Raw genomic sequence first — 27,730 nt, 5'->3', positions numbered from 1 at the left:
AGGGGAAGAATGAAGGGGGGGAATCGGAGGGGGAGACGAACCATGAGAGACGATGGACTCTGAAAAACAAACTGAGGGTTCTAGAGGGGAGGGGGATGAGAGGATGGGTTAGCCTGGTGATGGGTATTAAAGAGGGCACGTTCTGCATGGAGCACTGGGTGTTATGCACAAACAATGAATCATGGAACACTACATCTAAAACTAATGATGTAATGTATGGTGATTAACATAACAATAAAAAATTAAAAAAAAAAAAAACAAAACCCTTGACCCTGAGGTACTTGGCCCTGAGGTGATCACCACGGCAGCAAGCACTTCAAAGACTTTCTGAGATGAAGTAAGGGAACTAACGGTGACCCACACCCACCACACATCAGATGCTGTTCTAGACACTTCCACACACTGTTTTGTTTAATTTCCATTAACAAACCCCATCAGATACAGTCATGCAGTCATTATCAGCCCAGTTTTCACCTGTGAGGGAACCAACATTCTGACAGGTTAAAGAACTTGCCAGTTTCACAGAATAAGAAGCAAAACTAGAATTCTGACCCCGAAGTCGACTCTTCCCTCAGCACCATGATTACGTTCCACACGTGAGAGGTGATGCCCAAGACCGAGCTCTCAGGTCAGACTGTCTGAGTTTGAACCCAGACTCCAGCAAATTACTCATTCTGGACAAGTTACTCAGCTCCTTTTCCTCAGCTTTCCTCGTTGTGAATGGGGAAATAATGGTACCTTCCTCACGGGGACTCAAGGGGTTAATCCAGGTAAAAATCCTCAGAACAGTGCTTGGCACCAATAGGCACCTCATGAATGTTAACTTGTCGTGTAGGGACCTTTGCTTGGAATCAAGGTTGCCTCTTGCCTTGGCTTGTCTTTGCTGGGAAGAGGACAGGGTTGGCATATCTTTGAGGCCCGCAGACGTGGCCCCAGCTGAACAGTTAGGGAAGCAGTGGGTCAACCAGGACGGGGCTTCTGCCTGGCAGGGCCGGGAAGACCTCGCTGGGAGGCAGTGGGGGGCGGTCCCAGAGCCCCTGAGGAGGTGGGCTGCCCCTGCAGCACTAGATCTGTCTGCTAGGCCAGCCACGGAAAAGCACATGGTTTGGGAGACAGAGGCTCCTGAAAACACTTAAAAACTGAAAACCTCTGTTGAAGAATTCAGTGAAGCCGCAGGCTCCTGAAGGTGCTTCCAGGGGATTCAAAGCAGGGGCAAGCGTCCACCTGCGGAGGCAGGTCAAAGCCGAGCCCAGAGTGTGCGAAACAAGGCTCGGATCCAAAGCCGACTCGCCCGGGCGTCAGTGGCAAGAGCGTCATCTCGTCTGCTGGGGGAGTGGAGCTGCCCATGCAGCCCAGGGGTGACAGACCGAGAGCCAGAGTCTGGCTCGGCTGAAAGTGCCAGGCAGGCCCCATGAGGCAGGCAGACAAGGCACCGGGTGCCAGGCTGTCTGTACAGCGGAGTGGGTCCAGGCAGGGAAGTGGGTGGCGCTGGGCACATCGGAGGATTTGCGGAGCCACGTGCCGAAGGGACAGAGCGGACCCCGGGGAGAAGGCCTTCAAAGGCCAGCAAAGCCAAGGAGGGGCAAACAAGGGCAGGGCTGGACCACAGGATGGGACCTCTGGTCCACAGCAGAGGAAGCTGGCGCTGGGATGGTTGGTCTTTCCAGCTCTGGCGGGTAGGAGGGGGGTGCGGGTGAGAGAGCGGCTGGCTGCTGTAGGAAATACGGCACGGGCCCCGTGCTGGCTCGGGGGAAGAGGCCGGGCCCACGTGCAGCCCAGCCGCCTGCTAGATGGGCAGCTTCCCTCCGCCCAGGGGAGTCTCTGTTTTCCCCTCTCTCTCTTTTTTTTTTTTTTTAAAGATTTTATTTATTTATTTGACAGAGAGAGACATAGCGAGAGAGGGAACACAAGCAGGGGGAGTGGGAGAGAGAGAAGCAGGCTTCCCGCGGAGCAGGGAGCCTGATGCGGGGCTCGATCCCAGGACCCTGGGATCACGACCTGAGCCAAAGGCAGACGCTTAACGACTGAGCCAGCCAGGCGCCCCAGTTTTCCCCTCTCTTAATGGGCATCATGCTCTCTGCTTTACAGGGCAAAGTCTAGGCATTACAGAAATAATGCCTGCAGAGGTGCCCGAGGACCCGCATGGTGCGGTGAGGGGGGCCCTCTCCCAGCCCTCTCCCTGCACCCCAATTACTTCTACCCAGTCCCTTCACCTCCCCAAATCTTTTTTGTCTCATCTGCAAAATGGAATAAAAATGACAACCTTCTCTCATCATGCATGCGACTTCCCGCAGCTTGATTTGCCCTTGAAGGCAGGGACAACTCTGCGTGCGGGTCAAGCCCCTGTCTCCTGGCTTCCCTTCCAGCCTCCAGCGCTCAGGACTAAGCAGCGGGCTCCTCTCCGCCAGGTGCCACCTGCAGGGCGGGTCCCAGTGTCCCTTAGCATCTCCTCAGGGCTCCCCACTCCTCGGACCGAATGGCTGTTAGACAAGGTAATGGTGATATATGCAGACCCTCCCGTCAGTGCGCTAGGTGGGTGGCGTTAATGGCTATCTTGGAGGTGACATTCCATTAGGGGTGATTGGACTTAATTTTAATGGCAGGATGACTTACTGTTTCATCATCATTTCCCGGGCCTGAAGGTCAGGGGGAAAACTTTCTTTCCTCCAGGAATTACACTTCAAAATCCGCCCAACACCGTGCCAGTCTTGGTTAATGCTAAAATACTGAACTGTAAGGGAACCTCTCTGCACAGACAGGTGTGTTTGTCAATGTGGGTCTCTTGGTTCAGTGACCCTGGAGCCAGAGATGACATAGGGTTGAACGCTGACTCCACCACTCGCTGGCTGTGTGGCCTCGGGCAACTTAACCTCTCCGTGCTCCCTAGGGTTGGTATGAGGACTCCATGACGGGGTGTGTGGAAAGTGTTAGAGCAGTGCCTGAAACATGGGACTTGCCATGGAAATGTGGGATCCTGTTCTTAGTTCTTTAGGGAAAGGACCACAAGAAGCAGCCGTTTGTAAATCACGTTTGAAACCACAAGTGAACAGGTAGTCAGGCGAGGTGAGGGGTTCAAGGATAGGTAAGTGTGGAAACACAGATTGGGGTTGGTTGTCCAGGCCTCGGAATGCTGAGCTCACGGGATTTAAACCCCATCCTGGATGATGTACCAGCGAATGGAGAGCTTCTGGATGCTTCCCGAGAGGGAAGGTGATGGGAAAGGAGTATTTCTGGAGGCTCTTCACTGAGAGTGGGGATGGAAAGAAAAAAATATATATGAGAGCCATTAGGAAGGAAGCCCCCACGGGAGCTTACAGTGACTGGATGTGGGGTTGGCGGGGGAGGAGGCGTGTAGGAGGACTTTGAGGTGCTGCGGGAGGTGACCTAACAGGAAGGTGTCCTCGCTAGGGCGGGAGCGGCTGGTTTGGAGGGGAGAGGGTGTGCTGGTGTTCGGATCCCAGGAGGATGGGCCCGCTGGGAGCCATGTCTGGGCTGGGGATATAGATCGGGGAGTCGTCTGCAGAGATGGGAGGGAGCTTCTCAGCTCTTGAGGGAGGAGAGAGAGCGAGATGAGCACAAGGATGGAGGACGGGAGTAGGGAATGTTCCACAGGGTCTAAAGCTGACAAAGGAAGAGCGGAGTGGGCAGAAGATATCAGCCAGAGGGAGAGCCAGCAGGGCCTGCCCTGGGCTGGGGGCGAGGCCTGCAGTCTGATGCCCGTCTGATGCAGCGGGGAGGCCGAGAGTGGGGAGAAGCGCAGGGTGAACCCCTGGGCAGGTGGTGCAGGTGGGCGCCGGTGAGCTGTGCTTGGCAAACGGGCGCCGGCAGGACGGGAGGCCTCAGGGTGTCGGGCGAGCCAGCCGTTAGATTTAGGCTTAAGAATTTGTACAAAGTGCCAGAAACGAGAAGCTATTGTCTTCCTCAAGGGAAAGTACCAACACATCTGGCAGTGTCGGTGCCCTGGTCTTTGGCTCACAGGGCTGCCTTCTGGAACCCGGACCAGGAAACAGTGGTAAGGAGCAGGCCGGGCCTATTGGTCATGCCATTTTGAGCCATCTGGCCCTGGACTCCCCCTCTGCAATGGAGGTGGTGGTGGGGTGGGTGGGTATATTTACTGATGGTGCCTGGGGTCCCTTTCTGGCCCCTCAACCCATGAGCCATAACTAAGTCATTCCTGTGCTCGGCCGACCTCCCGGGGCTGAGGGCCACCCACACCGGGCCCGAGATGGCGCTCCCTGGGCCAGCCTCATGTGTGGACCAGTAACCCCCGCCCTGCTCAAAGCCCAGTGTGACAAGAATAACTAAGGGTGACATAAAAACATATAGATTGCAGGCAGCTTATGCAAATAGGAACATGTGAGCTGGCCGTTATCATCCTGTTTGTGCGGTCAAGAAACTCGAGGCTCAGAGACTTGACCGAGTTCGTAGAGCCAGTGAGCGGCCGAGCTGGGACTGGAACCAGACACTTGCACTCTTGGCTCAAAACTCTTTCCATCACAGCACACTATTTTCAAATTTAGATGGAGTAAAGTAAAAATGTCTGGTTTGAGTAGTGTGGACAATTTTGAGTGGTTCCTTGAGATGTTGAACAAAGCTGGTGTGGCCGAATTCACGCAGGGATACCCTGCTGGTCACAGGGGCATGGGCTTCTCCGGCATGAGAATGGTTCCTTCTGGCCACCTGCTGGCTGACTTAACAACACCCTTCATAGGGATGCCTGGGTGGCTCAGTCATTAAGCGTCTGCCTTCGGCTCAGGTCATGATCCCAGTGTCCTGGGATCGAGTCCCCCATCAGGCTCCCTGCTCAGCGGGAAGCCTGCTTCTCCCTCTCCCACTCCCCCTGCTTGTGTTCCCTCCCTCACCGTGTCTCTCTCTGTCAAATAAATAAATAAAATCTTAAAAAAAAAAAGCCAAGTTTGTCAAACAACACCCTTCAGGTCTGTCCCCAGTCCAAGGGCCATTTCTTTCAACGTCCCCTGTGCCCCAGGGGATGTGTGGAAAGACAATATGTGTGAAAGCACTCAGCACTGCACCCTAAATTGTCCCTCTCCCCACACAGTTGGCCACTCATTAAGCTCATACCCTTCCATAGGCCGTCGGTGGAGGACGGGAGTGAAAGGGGGCTGGATGCGGCCTCCGCCCTCTCTTTGTGGTGCGTGGTCACTCTATTGCAGGACTAAGCATGCGCCCCATTATTCCTGAGCGAGTTGGAATCCCTCCACCCTCTACTGAGCAGGCTTGGATGTCCTTTGACATGGACTTGATACCCGGTGTGCTGTTACAAAACAAACCCAAAGGGATATGGGAGTAGAGATGTGGAGAGGCATTCGGTGAGACAAATGTTGGCTGTCAGTCAGACCATTCCTGCTGCTCAGGCTCATCCCCCCTCGCCTCCCTGCCCCCCGAGAGTCCCACCTCCTGGTTGGTGGTCACGCCTTCGTGTAGTCCCCTCCCACACTGAACGGGGCTGACCCGTGTGGCCCATAGAAGGTGATGGGAGTGACCAAGTGTGACCTCTGAAGGTGGGTCATAGACGATACTGAGGCTTCTTTTGTCTGGTTCTCTTGGGTAAGCCCCTCTGGGAAGCCAGCTACCACAAGAGGACAGATCCACGGACAGGTCCCTGTAGTGACGAACAAGGTCTCCCATCAGCAATGACTTGCCAGTGTGTGACCGCAGAGCCATCGTAGAGGCAGACCCTCCCGTGCCGGTCAAGCATTTAGAGGACTGTGGCCTCTGCTGACATTTTCGTGACAATCTCAGGAGAGACCCTCAAGCAGAAGCATCCAGCTGAGTCGCTCCTGGATTCCTGACCCACAGAAACTGTAGCGTAAGAAATGCCGTTGCTGTTTTGAGCTGCTAAGTTTAGGCTAATTTGTTACACAACAACGGATAGCTCATCCGTCCGCAGTAGGCACACAAGGACTTACGAGTCAGTCTGGACTCAGGTACAGGTTACATTTTCCAGTGTTTTCTTCCAACATGGCCGCCTATCTGCCTCTTCCTCCCTGTGCTGTTTCTGTTGGCGTGCAGGCTGCAGTGAGGCGTTTGGTCCCTTGCGTTCCTGCTATTTGGGTCACCGTAGGAGTCCCGACTCTGGAGCTCATCTCACCCTGGCTCAGTGAGGGAGCTGGAGGGCTCCGTCACGAGGGCCCTCGGCCTGGGGACAGACATGAAGGGTGTTGTTAAGTCAGCCAGCAGGTGCGCAGGAGGACGCACGTTAGCAGGCGGGCTTCCAGAGCCCTCCCCGTCTCCTCCTCCCCCTGAAGCTTCACTTCCCCTGGTGATTCCAGAGGCTGCAGAGGCCACCTGAGACCCACAAAGACCTGGTCTCATGGGCATTTAGGAGGGGCCAAGAACTCCGAGTTTCAAACCAGAGAAGGTGGGGCTGACATATTTTGTCCGCGAATCAGCAGAGACATCCTATGCTAGAAACCCGACTCAAGAGCTTGGAGAGCCCAGGGCTTGGCACACATCCATCCATGCTCTCACAGCCTCTGCCTGCTCAGAGGACCCTGGGGAGGGGATGGCACTGTGGGGCTCACACTTTCAGAGGGACGTGGGAAAACAGGAGCGGCTGTGGGGGTGAATGAGGGGGCTGGTGACAAGTGGGGGACGGCTGGAGGAACGCTGAGGACTCTCTCTCTGCAGGGGAGGCCCACAGGCGTGTCAGAGTCTGGGAATCGTCCATGGGCCCTCTTGTGCCCCCTTAGGATCTAAGGTCTACGATGGGCAGGAGGGACTTTGTGAGACACATGTCATGAAGAGGGATGGCATGGATGCTTGAGGCACACCATGGGCCTCAGGGAGGAGATGAGCCAACCGCCTGTCTCAGGAGTCGCCTGGTCCCAGCTAGATGGCTGAGATGGGGATAAGAAGATGAGGACCTCTCCGGCTGGCTTGTGGACCACGCTCTGAGAAATCCTTCGGAGGCTGCAATCCTGCCCTTCCTTGCACGGAACGTCCATGGGCTGGCAGGAGGAAGGTCCTGCCCTCGGCTGACCTGCCCAGGGCCTCTTGGTGTGTGGCCTGGCTACGCCGGACAGCAATGGCCCATTTGCCTTGACTGTCAGTCCCTGGTTCTTTAGCACTTTTACGGAAAGCAGGGAAAACAGAGCACAGTGCCCCATCCCCTCTGAAGAGTGGATGAGTCATGGGCCCCAGGGAACCCGGCCTCTTCCTTCTGTCACTGAGCTTGTGAACCAGGCCCTAGTCCTCCTTCCTCTGCAGTTTTTAATTAGGGAAACAAAGTGGCCTCGCAGACACCGGCACTGGGATTGTGGACATGGAGGGATGCCTTGGGCGGTGGAGGGCCGTGGAGGGGCTGGAGGGCCGTGGCTCTGCTTGGTGCTCAAGCAGACAGTAGCCCAGCCTCCAGCCCTCTGTCTGCAGGACCCCTCCTGGGTGGCCACTGTCCATGTCTCCTGTCCCCTTTGGGCCAGGACCCTCGCTCGGCCCTCGAAGCACCAGGCGGGGGAGAAATCTGTTCCCTCCCTTAGCAACAGAACAAATGCATTCTCTCCAGCCTGCTACAAAAGCTCAGGGACTGGAGCCTCCCCAAGCCAAACTAGCTTGGTCACATGGATCGCGTTCAGACTGGTGGGAACTGGAGAAACTGGCCTCCCCCGCTCCCTGCGCCCCCACACCCCTCAGTGCTTTCCCTTGGAGTCCCAAATGGGGGAACGAGCACATTCTTTCCTGGGGCAGCTGCTCTGCTAACTTCCACCATGTTGTGCTCTGAGCTCATAAAATCAGAGGACTCAAAGGGGGAGCTGCAAGGGCTCAGGCCCGCGGGGACCGGCCGCTTTGGAGACACCAGTTTGCTTTTCTCTTTCCATGGGCTTCAGATGCGCCGCCTCATCTTGCAGAGCTCTTGCTCTTCCGCAAAGGAAGGTAAAACAAAACTGTGGCCAGGGGTCCCTTAGGCTGGGAAAATATTTAAAGCTGGGGGTGACAGGCTGCCGTCCCGGGCACTCCAAGAGAAATGCAGATCACTGAGCCAAACCTGAGAGCAGTTGCACATTGTAATCCGGGTAAAGCTCTAAACACCACAGGGAAGTCAGGGCGGGTTTGGGTCCCACGGCAGCACGGAAGGCTGGAGAGGAAACATTCTGGGGTTGGGAGCCTTCTTTTTCCTGGGCTGGCGGCAGGAACGTGCCGCCCGTGGTCGAAGTTGCTCTGCCTAGATGCCCCAACTCAGTGGCCCGAGTCTTCCCACAGAAGCAGGCACGGGTTCCTCTTGTGGCCAAAATAGCCCCGCTGCTGACCTCATCTTTTACAAATGGGCAGGAGTCCATTTGCATGGGGTGATCCTTATGGGTGTTGTGGGGCACCCCCAGCTGCCCGTTCACCCTTGACCTTGCCCTGTTCTCCAAAGTCAAATTTAGAGGTGGGAAAAATACTTGACGGATGGAAACACAATAGGCTTAGAGGGACCCTGAGGAATTGGTCGGGAAAGACTTAATTTAGTTAGCGTTTTCATTTGAACGGATAATTCATTTTCTTGGTTCAAAATCCAAACTGTGAAAAGCTGGTCTTCTACCCCTGCTCCCATCCTAAGTGAACACTAAGAGTAGTTTCTTGGGCGTTTTTATTGTGCCTGTGTGTGTGTGTACGTAGTTTTTCTTTTTCTTTCCTCCCTTTACAGAAAAGGAAACGTAAATGTCTCATGTAAGAATGGAAGGATCCCCAATCTCATTTAAGGAGGGAGAAATGCACATTGAATCTCCGGTGGAATACCCTTGCGGGAAAGGCTGATAAAAGTTAGCATTATTTGCAAGTGGGTTTGGACTTTGTTCTCTTCGCTTAAGTGTGTATCTCGGAGATCTTTCAAATCAGTGCCTAAAGAGTGTCTCCATTCATTTTTACAGCTTTATAGTGTCTTATTTATGGACATGCCATAAATTTATTTAACTAGTTTCCTATTGATGGACCCTTGGGTTGCTTCCAATCTTTTGCTCCTATGAACAGTGCTCTCCTGGGACATTTCCTGCATGTGCAGGTACATCTGTAAGATAAATTCCTGCAAATAGGATGGTTGGGTCAAAAGTAAGTGTGTTTATGATATTTACAAGGCTTTCCAGATACTCTGAATGGGGTTGTGCAATATACACAGCCCCTGGTCATCGAGGAGGGATCCTCTTTTCCCACAGCCTCGCCACATGGACATTTCGTTGCAGGTTTTTTGTGTTTTTTTTTTTTTAAGGTTTATTTATTTATTTATTTGAGACAGAGAGAGAGAAAGCTCATGAGTGAGGGGAAGGGCAGAGGGAAAAAATCTTTCCTGGGCTGAGTGCGGAGCCCCACGCGGGGCTCCATCGCAGGACCCTGAGATCATGACCTGAGCGGAAACCAAGAGTCGGTCGCCTAACCAGCTGAGCCACCCAGGCGCCCCTCCTTGCAGTTTTAATCTGCATTCCTCTTATTAAGGTTCGCCTGAGCATTCCATTCGTTTAAGGAGCCACTTTGCATTTCCTTTTCTGTGAGCTGCCTCTGTGTATCCTTTGCCCATCTAAACAAAAATTGTCTTGTTGGCTCCGTCTTTTTCCTTAATCATTTCTAGGAGCTCTTTTCCTGTCAAGGAAAGATCAGGTCTCTGTGATAGGACTTGCAAATATTTACCCCCACCTTGTTGTCTTTTGATTTTGCTTATACTGTGTGTGTATGTATAAGTTTAAAAAAAATTAGGTGGTAGGATACTATAATCTTTTTTTTTTTTTAATGGATTCTGGATAAAAAAGAAAGGCTCTCCATACTCCCAGGTTCTACAGGAATTTGCCATGTTTCCTTCTAGTACTTTTATGGTTTCATTTTTTAAAAAATCTTTATATCTTTGATCCATTTGGAGTTGATGCTGTGGCGGAATAGGAGGTATGGTATAACATGCCTAACTCTTTCTCTCTTGTCTTGGTACCATTTACTGGCTTATTCCCTAATGGTTAGACATGTCACCTTTGCAATTTACTGAATTTCTGACCAGAACTGGGTCTATTTCTAGTTGATTCCACTGCCTGGGCTGTCTTTCCATTAGCTGGTACAGTGCTGTTGTCCTTGTTGAGACTTTGTGACGTGCTTTGATATGTGGGATGGTTGTTTCTTCTTCCTTTTTTTCCCCTTTGTTCTGTTTTCTTATTCCTTTTCCTGGCTATTCTTGTTTGCTACATTTGCCATGTGAACTTTAAAATCTGCTTATTTAGTTAAAAAAAAGTGGATATTTGTATTGAAATCACATTGTATAAACATAATTGACTCGATAATGTTAATTATCATGGAGATACTGACATGATTATGAATTGACATGATAATGAATTTTTCTTTGAACACGGTATGTGTTTCCATTGGTTCTACTCTCCTACTGCATTTTTTTTTAAAGTAGGCTCCACACCCAGCACAGAGCCCAATGTTGGGCTCGAACTCACGACTGTAAGATCAAGACCTGAGCTGAGATCAAGAGTCGGACACTCAACCGACTGAGCCACCCAGGCGCCCCTCTTCTTTAGCATTTCTTAAGGGTTTTTCTCAGAGACATTTTGCATGAATCTTAAGGTTCTTTTTGCAGATATTTTGTTGTGTTGCCATTGGAAAAAAAAACAACTCTTGAAGGATATACCATTTTCCTCACTGGATCCTCCAACTGATTGCTATTTGTGTATCTAAGTGCTGTTGTTATCCAGTATGTTGGTTGTGTACCAAGCTACATTAATGAGCTCATTGTTTGTAGTTGTTGTTGTTGTTGTTGTTTTCAGAAAGCCTTTAATTTAAAGAATAACAATGTTATTTGGGAAATTATCCAAAATGGATGTTTCAGCAATCACAAGAAGGCAGCCACAAATGGGTTTGGGGAAAGTCATAATTAGGGTGCAAATGCTAAAGAGTGTATCTCTTGAGATTTACTGAATTCCTTCCAGTAAGGTGGAATTGGGGGGATGGAATCTGATTTCAGAAACTCCATTTTGGACCAAGATTTAAAAGATGTAAAAGCAGAACCAGTTACTTGGAAGGGCATTTGTGATGAACTCGTATTTGGTCATATTCCTTCAAGCCCCAAAGCACAGAAGGAAAATGCCCAAGGCTGATTGCAGTGAGAAGCAAGGTTCTTGCCCACTACAAAGCCTGTGGCTACAGAAGGAAATGCAGGGCCATTGGCCACCAAGGGTCTGCGTCCTTAGCTTTCAGAACCACTCATCAGGGCCCATCAGTGGAAAGATCTTAGAACACAGGGGAAAGAATGGAGATCCATCACGCATCTGTTCTCTTGGAGATGGAAGGACAATAGAATTCACAGGTGGCCTATGAAATGACTCGGGAAGGGACAGTTACCATATTCTGCTCTGTCTTGGTTGCCGTCTAAGGCAGACCCAGCCCCAACATCCCAACGCCTCAGGAGTCTCCCACATAGTTTATCCAGCCAAGGACTTTGGAGCTTCATCTGGGACTCGGGAACCTTTTAGGGAACAAAGCTTAGCTGCTTCTTCCTTCACCTTCAGCCATCACAAGCAAGAGGAGGGGAAGGAGCTGTTAGACGGTACCAGTGCGTTATGCTTGGTGCCATCTGTACGTCATTTTACGTAATCCCCTAAACAAGTCTTCTGAAGCCTCTCTCTGCTCTACGGGTAAGAACGAAGGCTCAGTGGGGCAATTACCTTGCCTAAAGCCAGTCAGCTGGTAAGTGGCCGATGCCGGGTCCAGTGAGGACAACAGAAGCAGAGCTCTGGACTCCCCCCTGCTCTTGCTTTAACGAAAACAGCTCTGCCTTCACCTACTTTGCTCCCATTACGTTTTGGTTTGAAGAATGAATTCTACTGTGAAAGAGTCTCTGTTCTCCAGACAGGTCCATTCTGTTGTTTCTCATCTCCCCCCCCTTGGGGAGGGGCAGCACCTCCCAACTCCTAGCCCTGCCTTCACCCCATGCCCGCTACTGTTGCTCCTAGTGGATTCTAGTGGATCTGAGGGTCCCATTGAGGGGTGTTATCGGGTGTTGAAAGCTCAGAGGAGCTCAGGGCTGAGAGATAGCTAAGGCAGTTACAAAGGTGATTCCACAACCTGCCCAGCCCAGTCTGGTCTTCCAACCCATTGCCACAATCAGTGCCATGTTGGAAGGCCCAGCAGTGGACAAAGCTGGCATTTCCCCCAAGTGCTATAATGGGGAGACACTGTTGTGGCCACCCTCTCCCCATGCCCTCCACACCACAACCAAAGGATCCTCCAGTCAGCTCTGCCAGTTACTCAGCAGTGTCTTTAGGAAGAATTAGAAAACTCAGGAATCACTCAAATCATGTTGAGGGACTTTTAAAAGTACTTGAGCTCATTATATACTTTTATGGATTGAATTTCCTTTTGCATCTAATGACTAGGGGTCCTTGGTGCTTCTGTTATCATCTTACTCAAAGGTGTTTAAGAATACTAGAAATAAGAGCTTTTTAATATCATCATCATCATCATCACATCCTTTGGTTTCTAAATTGGGTTGAATCTAATGTTCACGGGGGAAGCCAGCATCATTACTCTTACCACCATTACAAAATAATACTGAATTAAATAATCAGCCTTTATAGGAGAAGCTCAATACACTGGGTCCAACACCACCCACTCATATTTTCAAGACAGGAAAAATGGCCATCCAGAGAGGAGAGCTCATTTTTTCTACATTCTTTGCAAAGATAAAGGCAAATCTTCAGAAGATACTGTGTTCTGTTCTTCCTGGTGATTGTGAGCAGTTACAGCTTGTGAGGATCTGTGTCCTGGGCAGAATTCCATGGCAGGACGGCTGCATTTTGTGAGCAGCACCGGGGCTGGGTGTGGACAGGCAGGTGTGCTCAGAACCAAGCATCTATGCATTGGACCCTTACACTCTTCATTGTGGACCAGGGGATGCAAGGACCTTCCATCAGGCTTGATGGGAACAGGCTCAAACTTTTGAGGATGGTGGTGCAACAAAATGAGCAATGATGTATCATCTGTGGTCCACAGCTGGGGAAGAGTGGTATTCTATTTACAAACACCTAGATATTGGTGTAAGCATTTTATAAATATTAATTTATTTAATCCTCATACCAATTATTGTTTTCACTTTATTATTCTTATTTTCATATAAGAAAACGAGGTACAGAGAGGTTAAATAGCCAGAACAAGATCACATAGCCAGTCCATGGGAGAGCTGGAATGGGGGCCCAGGCCATTTGGATCCAGAGTCCATGATGCACTTACTACTCATGAAGCATCTCTCATGTGCCCTGGGCTTGGCAGTGGAAATCAGAATCCATTCCAACATGGCCCCTTCCTTCTAATAACTTACAGTCAATGAGGATCTTACATTTTGAAAGAAGTTTTGCCCTATAAGGTTCTATACCTCATCTCCTACACTTCATTCCTCTGTATAGCTACATCAGCCTCACCCAGCTACAAGGATTACAAACAAATACTACAGGGAGTAGTGATTAATTTTACATATGAACCAGCATAGGCTATAGTACCCCAATACTAGTTTAGATGTCACTGTGAAGGTATTTTTTAGATATAAATAACATTTAAATCAGTGGATTTTGAAGAAAGCAGATTACCCGTCATAATGTGGGTGGGACTCATCCAATCAGTTGAAGTCCTTAGGAGAAAAAAACTGAGGTTCCTAAGGAAGAAGGACTTCTGCCTCCAGACTTGAGACTGCAAAAGTAACTCTTCCCTGGGTCTTCAGCTTGTCTGTCTGTCCCGCAGGTTTCAGACCTGCCAGCAATTGTGTGAGCCCATTCCATGAAATAAACCCCTTTTTCTGTATGCACATGCTCTATTGATCTGTTCTTCTGGAGAACCCTGACATTAGGGAAAAAAATTCTATTTCTGAGCCTTGGTATGAAATTCTTCGGTGACAAATGACTTCTGTAAGTAGGTGGCCAGAACATAAGTGAAGGTGTCTGAGAACAGGAGAATCCTCTGCAGGATTTCTGCAATGCAGATACCTTTTATGTGATCCTCACGGCATGTGAGTCATGAGTTGTATCTGAGAATTCAAAAATTCTTACCCTGATGCTGGGCTCGGATTTCTACATATTCGAGGTTGGTAGGTTGGAAAGGAAAACCACATCTCCAAGCACAAGGTCCCTCTTTCCAGCAGGAGGGCTCATTTATCCTACCACATGTCACTGCTTCCAGTGTACAACACAAAACATCTACCTCAAGCCAGGAGCTGGGCTGGAAGTTTGCATGTGATGATTCTTGCAACAGCTCTGAATGGTAGGCATAGCGCTTCTGATTTGCTACTTAAAGAGAAACATTTTCTGAAGTGTCACAGTCAGGGGTTGGCACTTACTCATTTTCAGCTGCAGACATGGTGCCCCCCTCTGCAGGGATGGTGAGGGCATCCTATCCCAGTCCTCTGATCAGGTGAGCAAGACACAGAAGATGCTGCTGGGGGAGGATGGTGTGGGGACTGGTTGCCAAGCAAGGACACAAGGGAGTAGCTGAGGGTGCTCCCAGGGATAGGAGAGCCTCTGAGGGGCTCTGCTGGTATCTGAGAGTGCCCCATGAGAGGAGACTGCAAATGGCCTCGGCCATGATTTATGCATCCCAATTAGTTACAACAACAGCCTTTACTGTGAAGCAAATCCAAGGGGAAAAAATAACTTTTCCAAACTGGGGACAGTTGCCCCTTGTGCCACATTACGGTGATAAGCACTTGGACCTTATTCTAGGTGACAGTCAAATGAAACCCAAAATTTTCCTCTGAACAAGGCTGCTCCATGAAATAGACCTGTCACTCAGTGAGTCTGGCTGTCTCTATGGGCCTCTTGCTAACCCTCAGGAGTACCTTCACAGAAAGCTTGCAGCTCTGCTGGTTCAAAGCACTGCATTTCCTTCTGCTCAAGCCTTGGCCAGGAAAAGTCAGGGAGGGACCCATTCCTTAAGCATGTCTGCAACATGTGAATGCAGCTGGGCTCCTAGAGTTTGTTTGAGAGTAACATGTTAAGGAAAGTAGAAATGGACCAGTTATTCCCAGCTGCCCCTTTGCTGTGTTAGTAGTGGAGTCAGGGTGTGGGCCTGCCTTGGAGCCACTCACCACCCGCCATGTTGTTTCTTTGGGAAAATGCACTCCAAGAATCTTTGTTGGTTAGTGGGTTGACTGGCCAATGAATCGATGGATTCATTCATTTATTGAGTCAATCTTTGCCTGCCATACACCAGGAAATTGCCAGGGATGCCAAGACTGTTCTTCTGATCTGAACATCAACAGTGAGGGGTGCCTGGGTGGGAGATAGGGGACAGTGCTACAAGATGCTCAGGGAGGACCATGCTCCAGCCAGACATTTCCACGTGTCATATCAGGAATCAAGAAGCAGAGGGCAAAGGGCCTGTCACTTGATGTGTGTAGGTCATCCAAACATCAAGTCATCCCAAGTCAGAGAACATTTGGGCTTCCCTGACTCAGTTGGCTGAACCTATGAGCTCCTTGAGGAGCAGGGCTGTGTCTTAGAAATTCTGGTATCCTTAGATGCCTCACACAGAACAAGGACCCATCAGATCAATCAATACACATTTGATAAAGTGAAACCAACTTTTGTTGTCCTAAAGCTTGCTTTCTTTTGTTTGGTTCTAAGTGGTTAAGAATGTCTTGGCTTGGTTGGAGTCTTGGCTCTCATTGGGGTTTTGTGATCAACTGTGTATTTTAGCGATATGCTTTTCAGTGAATGGAGAGGTTTCTAAAGCACAAATGATGTGTGGGTGTTCCTAGCAGAATGGCTCAATCCTGGTATCCCACCTTGGCCTAGAGAAGTCTAAGAGGCTGGAGAAGGAGGCCAATCGCTTTGTGAAGGCAAGGGCAATTATAATAAAATGCTGTCAGCTAGCTAACGTTCATGGAGCACGTGTTACGTGCCCAACACAGTGCTGAATACTTTTTATGCGTTATCTCACGCGATTCTCCAGCAGCTCAACAAGACGCTCCGTTTTCCTCCCATTTTTGCAGATGAAGGAAACTGAGGTTTCAAGAAGTTCACAAAGCACATCCAAGGCCCTGTCTTAGGTCAGGCTCCTAGAAGCAGACCCTGAGATGAGGATTCGTGGGCAGGTGACCTGTTAGGGAAGTGATTCCTGGAGAAACCTGCTCAGAGAGCAGGGGGAGCCAGCCTGGGAAGCGATCCAGTAGGGGCCATCTCAGAGAAGTCCCTGGGCAGGTGGCTACGGTCTGATCCCGCAGTCCAGCCTGGTTTTGTGGGCATGCATCCTGTGCCGGCATGCGGCTCTCCATGCTCAGAAGGGCCTTGTGCTTGGATTGATGCTCTGCTGTTGATGTCTTGAAATTCTTAATAACTTTGGAACAAGGGACCTGCATTTTCATTTTGCACTGGGCCCTGCAAGGGGGAAGTGTATGCCCCTCAGTGATGCTTCCACTGGGGGCAAGGGGATGGGGGCTCTATACTCCTGCCATCAGCCCTCGATCCTTGGATAAGGGCTGCCTCTTAATCATTCCCATGTTTTTCTGGTTCCTTATATATGCAAGTAAAGCTGTCTGATGGCCTGTAGGCAATACTCCGGAAAAGAGCCATAAGTAGTGGCTGTTGGAAGTGTAAGCATCCTGAAGGAATGGCAGGATTCAGACTCAGGCCCACAGTTCTTAATCACTCTTCCTTTGACAGGTCACATGGTGGCTTCAGTTCCGCTGTGAACCCCTGTGTCCTTCGGCTCCTCTTCCCTTCTCTTCGCCTCCTGCTGCAGATTGTGGATGAAAGGGGAAGGGGAAGTGAAAGAATGCTAAGTAGGGGTAGGCAGTGGTGCTAGCTGCTGGGAATGCTGTGATTCACCTTTTCTGGAGACAACTATTCTGGGCTGGGTGGGGGGCCACCCAGGAGCCCACGGTGGCCAGGCTGGAACAGCGTCGATGCGCTCATTCAGCTTTCCCTTCAGTTACTTGGTCCTCGAAAGTTTTCTACCAAAACACGAAATCTATACAGTTTTCTGCTTTGCCACCTCTGTGCATTGTATTTATTTATTTTTGAGAAAGAGAGAGAGAGAAAGCAGGTGCAAACTTGTGGGGGGAGGAGAGAGAGAATCTTCAGCAGGCTCCACACCCAGTGCAGAGCCCGATGCAGGACTCGATCCCACGACCCTGAGATCATGACCTGAGCTGAAATCAAGAGTCCAATGTTTAACCACCTGGGTCACCCAGGCAGCCAGTCTCCTGTGCCTTTTTAAAGATGTAATTCTTATGGCTTGGCTCTTTGTACTAAGCTCCTCACAATGTGCATTTTAAAGAGTTTTTTTTTTTTAGCTTAAAAATAGTATTTAACAACATGTTTGTCCCTTGGCAGGTTGCGTTTGTGACTGTGTAGACACATCTCCTCTGTCTCTGTAACACTCTGCCTAAGTAGGATTCGTCTTACTGGTCTACCCAGGGTTTTCGGTCCCGTGTTAAGTTGCGGAAGCCTTGACTACAGAAGCTCTCTGTCAAATGACACATTCATGCAGCCATTCCCAGAAACTTTGGTAGAAAAAAAAAAGGCAAGCAGGCATACAGAATGATCCCCGGAAATAGCTTGCTTTGGCATGCATTTTCAGATGATGGGTTCTAAGTCCTAATAGCAGGGACTGCCCTTTAAAAAAAAATTATCATTCCTCGTACATGCCCATGGACTGTAATACAAGAGGCACATTCAGTAAATATACTAAATATAAATAAGGAAGAAATGTGAGGTGAACTTGCTTTCTGATCTGCACTCCCCGCAATGTTCTGGAAGCATTCAAATATCTCCTGTGTACCTGTACTGTGTTCTGAAAAAATGTCCTTCTCGGTCCACTGTGCACCAGCTCTTTAAAAGATCTTGACTTGGAAGCTTTGGCTGCTTGTTCTGAGCTATGCCTTAGTCCCTGGGTTGCTGTCCTCACAGCAGGACTCTGTATGGGAGAAGGGGATTAGCCAGTGACTCTTCTGGAAGGAGGGTGAAATCACCCTTCTTCCTTCCCTTTGTCTTCATTGTCTTAATGACCCATTTTACCTTGTCATGTTCTCTTCCTCTTCCTCCTAGCATTTTTGGTATGTGCTAACCTTGTATTTTAATTAGGTCCAATTCACTGCACTAGCAAAGGTGGTGTGTTCATCCTGACGAAAGCACCCATCTGTGTGGCTCATCCAGGCCATTGGGCTAGAAACCAACAGGCAAACCACTGCCAAACCTTCGACTTCCTTGCGTGGGAAACCAGCAGAAACAGGTTCTCTTTTTTATTTCCACAAAATGTACATCCCCAAAGCACACAGAGAAGCATGTGCTGGATCTTAGTGTCATTGTTTACTCGAGATGCCTACGAAGGCCGAAAGAGGAAGGAGTGGACATTTGGCCATCAAAACCAAACTGGAGGAATCTTCGAAGGAGGAGGAGGCTGAAAAGCTAGGCAGAAGTTGTGATGTGAAGGTCATTCTTTGTGTCTTTACGCAAGTCCTGATCTCAGACGTCCCTGTTTAAACCTCCTGTGTGCGAAAATCCCTACCTCCCACCATAGCTTGTCCCAGGAGAGAAAGAAACCAGCCAAGAGAGCCATTCTCAGAGAGTTTTCTGGGGAACAGAGGGAAGGAGAAGGAAGGAGAAACAGGCGTGTGTGGACTCCAGGGATGCTCAGATGCAGCCAGCCTGGAGCCCTCTTTCTGAACTCATCCCTCCCACTCCCCCAATTTCCACTCCTTGTACCATGTTGTGCAGGACAGACGTCCCATCTGGGAGGGAGTGTCTTGGACCAGCGAAGAGTTCAATTATTTTGAAAGGCCTCATACCCCCTTTCTGGTATGAGGACGGCTCGCTGAAGGGGATCAGCATTTATATCCAATTAGGTCCTTTACTAATGCTTGTTAGTTTCATATTCGAGGAAATTTTCACTCTCTACCTCCACGAGGACAGTCCTAGGCAGTTCCCAAAAAACCATCTCCAGATGAAAAACTATAGACGTGGCCCCCAGGACCCAGTAGAGACTTGCAAACATCATTCTCTCTGTGTCTCTGTCTCTGTCTGTCTGTGTGTGTCTCTCATCTGCCACTTTGCCGTGGCTCACTATCTTCCTCCATCCCACCCACATAACCTCAGAAACTACAGATGAAAAGTTTCCATTTTAATTCTGATATTACAAGGCTATCTGTTTTGCAACTCTGAATTTTTAGTCTGAAAAATGGTACTTTCTATGAGATGTTTGATACTTTTTTTTTTTTGGTCTAAGGGACCGAGATGGCTGCAAATACAATACACGTGGTTTAATTAACTCTTCATTTCTTCAAAAGTCAGGGTAATAGTGAAAACCCATTTTAATGGAGAGAGCCCACTCTCATTTAAGGCCTTAAACTTGAGCCTTTGAAAAAATAATGAATCAGGTGGCTTCATACCAGTCCTGCTACTTTGTCCTGCCTTTTAAGGCACCTTCTGATATTACCAGAATCTTCTGATAACAAAAAAATCGAACAATGAAATGCATCGTGACACTCTTTAAAGCAGCCTTTCCTCACTATTACCTGTTACAACCTGAAGGAGCACAGGAGGGACTTCCTCTAGATTGTTTTGATTGGTGTTACAGTGTTTCTAGCTGTCTGATTTGGACCAATATATATACTTCACCAGCGATGCCGTGGAGTGCTTCTTTTTTCGTTTTTAAAGATTTTATTTATTTGAGAGAGAGAGAGAGTGCACAAGCGGGGGAAGGGGCAGAGGGAGCGGGAGAAGCGGACTCCCCAATGTGCAGGGATCCCAACGCAGGGCTCAATTCCAGGACCCTGGGATCATGACCTGAGCTGAGGACAGCCCTTTAACTGACTGAGTCACCCAGGCACCCCCCGTGGAGTGTTTCTACTGATGTGTTTGAGAAAGATATTTTTCTTTCCACCACTATCAGCTCTCTCTCTCTTTCCACTGTGTTTTATTCAGCTCCTGGGTGCATTGTGCAAGTCACCTGGCTTAATAGGTATTTGCTTTTTGGTGATTTATCGCACTCCTTTCTGGTACTATCCCTGACCGAGCTTGGTTTTCTCTTCTCTCCCCGTGTACAAGGGACATGACCACTGGTAGTTGAAAAACCCTGTCAAGTATATTGGCATAAATCCTTTTTTTTTCCTGTCTTTCAAGCTACAAGACTTAGATTTTTCTGCATATTTGCTTTGTTTTAATGAACTTGACCACACGTTGTATAGGATGTTGCTTGCTTGCTTCTCAGTGGTACGAGGTCCTCCGGGCCTGCATACAGGACCAGCTACATAATTTGTAGGGTCCAGTGAAAACTGGAACTGCAGGGCTCCTCGTTCAATATTATTAGGAAATTTCAGGCTGGTGACAGCAGAGCCTTGGGCCAAGAGTGCGGACCCTGTGCAACTGTACAGATCACGCCCCCACACAGTCCATCATTCCTACAGAGGTAACTTTTTATGACTAACCCTAAGCATGATCTATGACTTAGCCTTAGTTTGTCCCTGTGCTATTTTTAGCTGATAAAGGGAGTAAGATCATCCTGTATCTCTCAGTGCTTTGAAAAGGTTCCACCGACTACTGGCTTCTCTTGGTGCTACTGAAAATCTCCCGTCAAGCTACCCCCACCCTTGGTTTTGCCCTTTGGCAGTTTTTCCTTACAATGGGTCTAATTTTGTGTATCTTGTTTCAAACCAGTTTTGCTTCCTGAATGATTTTCATCCTTTCCTAGAAAGTTCTCAGCCCCTGTCTTCAAAATATTGCCTCTTGTTCCAGTCTTTCTTTCCGGATCTCCTGTGTGAGCTTCATTTATCTTCCGTGTCTTTAACTTCTCTTTCATTTTGGAAAATCTCTTTGTCTTTCTGTGCTGTCCTCCAGGTGATCTCCTTCCACACCATTTCCTGGGTCACAGTTCTCTCTTTAGCTGTCCAATCTGATCATAAAACCCACTCAATAAGTTCCTGGTTTTAATGATATAATATTTCATTTCTAGAAGTTATATTTGGTCCTTTTTCAAATATGCCTGGTCTTTTTTTTTTTTAAGCAGAGTCTGATTATTTGCTCATAATTTCGATCCTCCCTTTTACATTTTTAAATTATCTTTTTTTTTTTTTCTTTTAAAGATTTTATTTATATATTTGACAGAGAGAGCGAGAGAGCACAAGCAGGGAGAACAGTAGAGGCAGAGGGAGAAGCAGGCTCCCCGCGGAGCAGGGAGCCCGATGTGGGGCTCGATCCCAGGACCCTGAGATCATGACCTGAGCCGAAGGCAGACGCTTAACCATCTGAGCCACCCAGGCGCCCCACATTTTTAAATTATCTTAACCATAATTTTTAGCTCCTTCTGATTGTTTCATTACCCGACGTTCTTGGGGTTCCTGAGGTTCATGACCCATGCTGCCTCTTGTGTCTGTTGACTCTGGTTCTTCGGGCTCGTGTCCCTTGAAGCATTTTGTAGTTTCTGATTGTGAGCTTCTGTTTCAAAGAACACTCACGATGGGAATCTTGCGTGGCTGAGGCTGGGGATTGGCTGCCACAGAGAAGCGGCTCATTTGCTGCAGCAGGTACTTTCTTCATGTTATTTAACAGGCTGGGAGTTCCCAGACCATACAGGTGTGTCAGTTTAAACCCCAAGGCTGTGTGAAGTGTGTCCCGAGGTTATGAAACTCAAGGTGACTTTTTTCCCTGCCAGAGCTCCCCCGGTGCTCAGCTGGCTTTGGCCTCAGGGATTTCCTTTACTGATCTCAGCTGTGCTTTTAAAACCATGTTTGTTATTTTTGTACGGCAGATCTAGGTATTTTGTGGCCGGAGGTTTTTCAGATTCTCCTCCATGATAATGCCACAAATGATAGTTTCTGTCATTCTGAATTTCTGAGCCCAGAAAAAGCTTTCTCACTATGATTACATATTTTGAGATTTCCCTAGTCGTTAGAGATGGATGGTGGTGAGGGTTGCACAACACTGTGAATGTACTTAATGTCACCAAAAAATGGGTAAGCGGGCCGGGAACCCTGGCCAAACTCATGGCGATTCTGCTGCACTAACCAGAATATTCCCCCTGATTTTTGTGCACAGCTTTTAATTTAGATGAGGTTTTGGTTTTGTTCTACAGAGAAAACAGCTAATGTACTCTTGGCTAAAAATGACTGGAGTGCGCAAATGGTTGGATTTATTTAGTACCAAAATGTGAGATGTTTTAAAAAAAAAATCTTAGGAATTTGAGGACACCGGGAGGGTTGCTCAGCATTGAAAAGCGAACCGAGGAAAAAGGCACTTCGGTTCCCCTGTGCCATGCATGCTCCTCGGCTTTGAATAATGCAAGCGTCTCTTTCTGCTGTTCCTTTCTTTTTGCTGTTGAGTTTCCCGCGCCTCCGAGATCCGCTTTACCAGAAAATGAGAAAGTCTTTGCCCAGGGAGGCACCAGAACCGTGAAGTCAGATTACTGTAAAGCTTCCATGGCTGAGTCAGCGGGAGGGCAGCTGGTGATCACTTCCTGTCTCACCCAGCGGAAGGAGCTGCCCCGGAAAGGGTCGTTGACGCTGGACCAACTTTAGGGCGGGGGGGGGGGGGGTTCCTTTACCTCCCCAGGGACCAGGAAGGCTCTCTGCATGGAAGCTTCTGATATCTGGTTGGGAACAATCTAGCCCCACGGACCGGCAAGGAAAGTCATTCATTTATTCATTCATTCATCAGTCCTCCCTCTTCTTAGAGTGGAGTGGGGAGGGCTTTGTGGGAACTGTAGGCAGGAAACTTTCAATATGACTGCAGATGTGTACTTAACATTGGTGTTTTTTTGGCTTGAAAATCTTCATTACTCTGAATGCAAGACACTCAAAAATGTCCATTGTTTTTGTTGTTGTTACTCTTCTGCGAACACGCTTTTAGGAAAACCACGGTGCAGGGGCATGGCCTTTGCTGATGAGGAAATGCTGGCTCCACGTGTTCATTCTTTTTTTTTTTTTCTTTTTCTTTCAAATAACATTTATCCAGCATTATGTATTAGGGCTTTGTACTGGTGCTGTGGGGCTCAAATGATAAATGATAAATAGTCCCTGTCCTTAAGAATCTCCGTCTAATGCCTTGTGGAAAGGCCAGCACATATACAGAAAGAAAATGCTAAACAGAACGCAATTAATCTTCAAATGATCTAATTAAAGAATCAGAACAAGTAGTCCCATCACTTTTTTTTTATTGTGATAAAACTTACCTAATATAAATTTTCCTTCTTAACCAATTTTTAGAGGCATTAAGTCCGTTCACACTGCTCTGCCATCATCACCCCCATCCATCTCAAGGACTTTTTCATCTTCCCAAACTGAAACTCCATCCTTATTCAACACTAACTCCCTCTCTCCCCTCCCCCAGCCTCTGGCAGCCACCATGCTACTTTCTGTCTCTGTGAATTCGACTCCTCTAGGGACCTCATATAAGTGGAATCCTACAGCATTTGTCGTTTTGTGTCTGGCTTCTCCATTATTTTTTTAATCGAAGGAAATACGACTTACTGAAAAGAAAATGTCTGCCCTGTCCCTAACTGACTCACCACTTGGCTTGGATCAGAGTAAGACGGTCAATGTTCCTTAATGGGCTCAGCTCTGTGACAACATGGCCATTTTCGTATCTTTTCTTGAGGACTCCAGTGTTGTGATTTTAGTTAATTGAAGTCGTTTGACATGATTATAGCCTTAAGAGGCTGCCACTCCCTGAAAACATGTCCCAGCCTCCCTCGTCAGGGGGTGGTGGAGTGAGGTTAGCAGCTTGCAGGTGGACAGTGCGTTGGCCCCGTGGAAAGCCCCACTGGCTTCCACAGGCTGTGTGTCTCACAGTACTTCACATGTGAGCACGTAGAGAGCCCTGCTAATCCCTCAGCCCAGATGCCTGCCAGAAACCTGGGCCCAGAGGACTCCCCTCCAGACGTGTGCTCTGAGCCTGGCTGTCTAAAATCTTCCCTCTGGAACCAATCTGACACTCGCTAAAGGGGCAATATCCCACGGACTGCTTTTGAGTCACATGTTATATGTGAGATCTACCCTGTGTTTGGCGCTGAAACATTTTGGCTTGTCTCACTGGAGTCAAGGAAAGGCCTGAGTTCAAGAGGAGGGCTGGTTCAAGTTTCCCGTCCCTTACAGCATGTGTGGTCTGCTAAATAGAGTCAACATGGCGGCTTTTTGCCATGAACAAGGGGCTCAACTTCTTGCGGTACACCTCTTTATTCCATCAGAATATAAACTCCACGAGGGCTGATCTGATCACTCCTGGATCCTCAGTGCCTACAGGAGAGTCTGGAACAAAGTGTGAATATCTCCTACAAACTGGAGGAAACATTTGTTGTCAGGATAATGAGTGTATCAACATACAGACAAGTATGTTGCTAGAAACCAGAAAATGATACCACCGATAAATGCACTAGCTACTTAATCAAGAACTGTTCCCAACTATTCTAGTTCTTTAAGAAACTAGAATGGGAAAAAAATGGTTTTTCTTCTTTTTTAAATAAAATTAATTAGTTGTTTTCTCCTAAAATAACATCATTGATTACCTTTCTTCTTAACAAATGTCATAGAGTCTTCTGGATGCATCACTGAAACACTTAGCGTTGAATGAAGAAATTAGCTACTTAAGTTTTCAGGATATCTGTATCTACTGGTTCTCTAATATGGTTAAATACTAATATCACCCCTGAGAATGTGATGCAACGTTTGTGAAGAAATTGCTATAACAGGGCCTCTGTGTAACATTTTCTTACGTAGGATTTTATAAAAAAAAAACAAAACAAAGCAAAACAAAAACTCCAACAAGCTGAGGTCTTGGAAAATATTAGAAAAGAGCCTCTCTATAGGCTTACCACAGAAGCACGTTGTTTTCATTCCCTAACGGACTCTGATTGGTTTTGACTGGGCAGTTCCTCCTTTGTCTCCCGGGCTTGGGCCTCACTTCTGTTTTTTGACCACCAGCCAGCCATGCTGTCTTCATGGAAGCCATGCAGTGGGAGGTGATGTGGTTCTCACTGACTCCTCTGGGGCTTCGCACAGATGTGAAGTCCATCACCAGGACAACTGCTCTCTCAAAGAGGGTGCTGGGACGCCATGCAGTCTGCCAGAGCAGGGGCTAATGAACAGAACAAGGGTGGATGTTTCCTCTCAGGGTGTCCCCGAATGTCATCAAGGAACCCTCGCCTTTTTTCTCCTTGCTTCTTTCCCCTTATTTGTGTGGTTATCAGTACACATCCCTTTTTCACTTGCAGAGACCATGTCTGGACAAATAAGCCAAAGATGACCCCTATCACCAGAGCTACATTCCATGTTTCTCAAAGATGATGGCTTTTCAGTTCCCCACAGCTCATGAAGAGGGCCCCTCACTGGACAACAGATCTTTCTGGGCCACTGTCATGCCGGGGATGAGACATCTTCCAAAATATAGGAGATTTTTGGAGCTCTGATCCTGACCCCCACATCCCCAGGCCCTTTTGGACCAGATGGTCTCAGGACCTCATTGTGTCCCTCCATCTGTGACTAGACTAGGGCTAAGGGCACGGGTCAGTGTGGGAACGGGTCGGCAAGAATGCTGTCACCAGCCAGGCCCCACAGCCTCCCGGAGATGGAGCGGTTGGAAGCGCGGTGCTTTTTGTGTCGGCTGAGGCAGAGCAGGTGCTGAGGCAGCGGATGGGAGGTGAAGCTGAGAGCAGAGTCTTCTCTGGCATAGCGATTCCCGATGGCACTGCTGAGGTACCGCTGTCTGTGGCAGCCTGTCTGGGAGGCCATCCCCACCGTCAAATCATCTTCAGTGCAGAGGAAGTAGCTGAGCGGGGTTGCGTGGCTGGGGTGCTACTGCATCGACGACCCTGGTTTCTCCACTCAGCTTTGGTCCCAGGGCCCCCCTTCGGGCGAGTGGCTAGCGGAGGCCACAGAGGAGCTGAGTGTGTACATAGTGTGGTTTGGGAGCCTTTCAACGTGGTGGCGAGGCAGGGTGCTTAGAAGGCGAATGGCCCTGGGATCTACCCTTTGAAATCTACCGGGATTCTGGCACTTTCTTTTACTTGTTGCATTACTTAGGGTAACGGTAGCAGCCATAACTAAGAAACCCTCCAGTTTCAGAGCCTTCACACTGATGTGTACCTCCTGTTCAGGTCCGTGGGTGACCGTCCTCAGGTGGTGATGCAGGAACCCAGGCTCCTTCCAGCTTGTGGCTCTGCTGTCCCCTAGGGCCTTGGAGATCTCTGCACGGAGGGTGAGAGAAAGTGCAGCTTTCGTTAGCCTGAAGTGACACCCACACTTCCTTGACTGGAGGGCAGGGAAATGTAGTCCCAGTGAGAGCTTCGTGCTGTGGCCGGGAGGGCGTGTGTGTTGACGGACAGTTAGTGTCTCGGTCACAGTCATGGAGTAAACTTCCAAAGCTCCCATTTCCTCATCTGTAAACAAAAATTGAACCTATGTCCGCGAGTCACCGTGAGGACGAGAGCTAACGTGTGTGATGTGGCTAAGCTCGTGCCCGACGTGGACAGGGCATCCCACCTGGGGCTGCAATTACAGCCAACAGAGGAGGGGTGTCTCATCGCCTGGAGCTAGGGGATCCAGGCTCATGCACACCCCAGCTACTGCAAGGGCTCCCTGTCCATCCCGTGCTTCTGCACAAAGAGGTTTCATACGTAAGACTGTTATGCAATATGCATTCTGGATCCTGATTATTAGGTAAATGTGAGTCGGTAATGTATATTATGTATTGTGATTATTTTGTAAATGCAAGTGAACGGCTCACTCTACCATATGTCCCATGGACTGATATTCCTGGGGCATCGACATAAGCTTTGGAATGTTTTCCCATTGTTTGCTATCTTTCAAAAGGCTTTTGTTATCAAAGCAGTATAGATCACTGCAAAAATTGCCAACACACAGAGAGCTATAGAGTGGAGCTGAAAAGTCTCCTTCCCACACTTGGTGCCCCTCTCCTACCACTGTTGGATAAGCAACCATCGTTAACACTTTCGGTAAATCCTTCCAGAAATACTCTGTGTTTATATGCAAGCATACTGAAATCCTCTCTTTTTACACAAAAGCAAATCATGCTAAAATGTTATTCTGCAACTCCTTCTTTTTCTCTGTTTCCGTGTCTGCTCTAACTCGCTGCTTTTAACAGCCATGCTATTCCGTTGTGGCATGAGCCACAGTTTATTTTACCAGAGATGAGAGCTTTATTGGTAAGTAAAAAGACATCAAACTCTTCTTTCCTCCATGTGAGTTGATGGCTAACTCCCCAAGTTGACCTCCCTAGCAAAGTGCAGGTGCCCTCTGAAATCACAATCCCATACAGGTCCCTCCAGGGTCCACGTGCCTCCTACCAGGGCATCCCTCAACAGCCCAGGACATGAACAAGTGCTGTTCAAAAGCTCTTGCCTGTTCTCTCAGGGATGAGGCCCTTGGAGGTAGAAGAAGCTGTCAAAAGTCTGTAGGATGTCCTGTGCCTATAGCCTCAGGCTAGCTTAAAAGAGCAAAGCAGTCTTTATTGTCCCTTCCAGGGCAATGGGCACACTTGGTTCAACCATCAGAGATTTGGGCCTGGAGGTGGTAGATCAGAAAAGAAATCTTCTTCTGTCTCTCCGTTCATTTGGATTAAGACTTCTTCAGGTAGTGACAAAACCAAGTGGTTCTCGCAAACTTGCTGAGGTCCCAGACGGGTGGTTTAAGGCTCCTGGGCATTTGGAGATCTTGGTGGTTCTGCGTTCAGTGAGGCTGTGAAAATGACTGTGAACCACGTCACTCGTCCAAGCCGTGGGAACCCAGCTGGCTTCAGCCCTAGAAGAGCGTTTTCCAATT

The sequence above is a fragment of the Halichoerus grypus genome, chromosome 7 (genome assembly GCF_964656455.1).
Source record: "Halichoerus grypus chromosome 7, mHalGry1.hap1.1, whole genome shotgun sequence".
NCBI classification, from domain to species: Eukaryota; Metazoa; Chordata; class Mammalia; order Carnivora; family Phocidae; genus Halichoerus; species Halichoerus grypus.
Note: the sequence above shows the minus strand (reverse complement) of the source record.